The 2,759-nt window shown below is 33.7% G+C and overlaps 1 long non-coding RNA gene across 1 annotated transcript; it reads right to left on the bottom strand.

The window, feature by feature from the left end:
* Window positions 1-562: 562 nt before the first annotated feature.
* Window positions 563-2,492, bottom strand: LOC131553707 (uncharacterized). The gene is made up of 3 exons (XR_009274237.1): window positions 2,414-2,492; window positions 2,032-2,087; window positions 563-1,941 (listed from the first exon to the last, which is right to left on the bottom strand). It is a non-coding gene; the product is annotated as an uncharacterized LOC131553707 (long non-coding RNA).
* Between the last annotated feature and the right edge of the window lie 267 nt (window positions 2,493-2,759).

The raw sequence follows: 2,759 nt of genomic DNA, 5'->3' as shown, positions 1-2,759 counted from the left end.
ACATTTCAACACTTTCAGCTTATGTAGTTCAACAATAAAACACCAAACCCTACAAATCACAGTTAAAAAAGGATACTCACTTTTTGAATAGATTTATTGAAAACTACTTTTGCAGTTTTACAGTTTTAAGTTAACTTGCAGTAATTCAATAAGCATGTTAACATCTGGATCAGTTTGATGGACACATTGCAAAGCAGATCTACCCAACACAGAATAAACATCCTTATCATTAAAAAAGGCTGTTTTGCAAGTTGAGCCAATAATCAGTAACTATTAGCATCTTGCTAGCACCTGCCAAGCAGTAGCGTAGCCAGGCCCACCCACTTTTATCTGTGGCCCACCCAATGAGATGTTGGTAATTTTCCAAATGGATGTAATTTATTAAACGATAATAATAAATGTCTTATTTCACTGTAACTTTATATATTTATTAAAAATATTAAACGCTTGTTTTCATGGTCAATTACAGGTCGTTTCTTAGTTTGTTTATTTTAAAATATATGCCTTTTTGGGTGTTCATTTTGGTCTCATTTACACAGTAAATTTTGCAGTGTTAAATGAACTCTATGAGAGTTAAATTTAACACTCGGCCCGAGTGTATTTGGTCCCACTCAGAATTGGTGATAAATTGACTCTCGTCATAGTGTTAAATTGACTCTATTTTGAGTAAAAAATTAACACTGCTCAACACTGAATAGTGTTACCAGAGTTTAACACTAGCGGAAATTAACTCTGTTCTGTGTTACCACAGTTTAACTCTGCAGGAAAATTTACTCTAATTAGTGTTAATATTTCACTTATGTAGAGTTCATTTACATTTATAATAGGGAAAAATTCTCTCATTTTAAATCCCATTTGGTGTTTTAAAAACAGAACAGAAAACAAGATCAACGACGTCCAATTCAAAACCTTTATTACAATGCTGTCATGCTCAAGAAACACACAATTTCATGCACAAAAATACATCACGTGACGTCTGCATGAAATGACAATACATCACTATATTCAGTACAGAACCTGTTGAACAACCTAGCTAAGCAGCCTTGCTCTAACCTCAGCAATACAAGGACCTTCACTTTGCCAACATCTTTGTTGTACACAGTGGTCTGAATAAAAGTGTACATCTTGTGTAGAACAGTGTTATTAGTGGTGCCGAAAACAAAGTGTGCCTTAAGAAGTTTGTTCACCAAAAATCAGAATTCTCATTAATTACTCACCCTCGTGTCATTCCAAACCTATAAGACTTTTGTTCATTTTCGGAACACATGAATATATTTTTAATGAAATTTGGCAGACTTCTATCCTTTCATCAACAGCCAATAACTACAACTGTCAAGGCCCGGAAAGGTGTTAAAGACATCATTAAAGTAACCCGTGTGACTCCGGTGATTTAACTTCAGTTTTATTAAGCAACACGAGCACTTTGTTTGCACAAAGAAAAAAAAAAAAAAAAGTTACCTCTTTATGAAAGTATTGATCCCTGACAAGCGTACACAAGAGCACGACGACGGATGAGTGTTTTGTTGAAATTAAAGCAGACGTGAATGCATGCATAAAATTGAGGTTAAACCAGTGGAGTCACATGATAACTTTAATGATGTCATTACTACCTTTCTGGGCCTTGAATGTGCTAGCTTGCGTGGACTCTCAATGTAAGGACAGAAATCTCTCAGATTTCATTAAAATATCTTCATTGGTGTTTTGAAGATGAACGCAAGTCTTACAGGTTTGGAATGACATGAGGGTGAGTAAATAATGACAATTTTCATTTTTGGGTAAACAGTTTGTTAAAGGCATCAAGAGAAGAGACTGACTTGCATGGAATGGCATTCTGATCAAAATTGAAGTACTGCTGAACTGAATAATTCTTCCCAGAGCCAGTCGACAGGGCTGAGCACTTCCAGCGATGTCTTGAATATGCTCCTCAATGCTTGTTCCACTCTGAAAAAACCAAGCAAATTGCAGAGGACTATCACTGATATGTTAAATAAATGAAAAACTACAAAAAAAATAAAATGAATAAAAACTAACCTTCTAGAAGATATCCCCTACTTGAGACGTAGACACCTTTCCTGGTCTCTTCTGGCCTTAACAAGACACAAACAACAAAGCATTTTAAGATCATCAACACTGCTTAAAGAATGCTATATGAAGTTAATCCTTAGTCACAGTTTAAAGCAACTCAGTAGCTACAAAACTGCTGTGAAAAGTGGCACAATGAGATTTCTGAAATTATATTCCTCATTCTTTAGAAATATCTCTCTGTATAGTTATGATTCCGGTGCTTCTTTAGAAAGACAAAAATACAGAAAAAGGAGGAGAAAAAGTGTTTTAAAATCCAAGAGAAATATACACCACCTGTATTATTGTCAACAATGCATTAAAACTAAAACAAAAACAGTGTGATACTTACATAGCCATTTTTGAAGAAGGTACGGGAACAAAGGCACGATTCCTCTGGCTTCGTTCACCTTTCTTGGTGGTGATGTACTGCAGAAAAAAAAAAAAAAGTGTTAAATATAAAAATGTTTATATACACACACATTTTTATGTGTGTGTGTTATATTTATATATATATATATATATATATATATATAAAACACACACACAGTTATATACACAGTTATTCATATGAAATATTACCTATTCTTTTCTTTAATGTCAGCTGTCAGAATATTGAGTTTTTCTTGTTTCATCGAGAATCGATCAGACCAGATTAATAATATTTTTTTAAAAATCAAAGCAAAAATATAAATATG

This window comes from Onychostoma macrolepis, chromosome 14, assembly GCF_012432095.1.
Source record: "Onychostoma macrolepis isolate SWU-2019 chromosome 14, ASM1243209v1, whole genome shotgun sequence".
NCBI lineage: Eukaryota > Metazoa > Chordata > Actinopteri > Cypriniformes > Cyprinidae > Onychostoma > Onychostoma macrolepis.
Note: the sequence above shows the minus strand (reverse complement) of the source record. Positions and strands in the feature narration are given on the sequence as shown.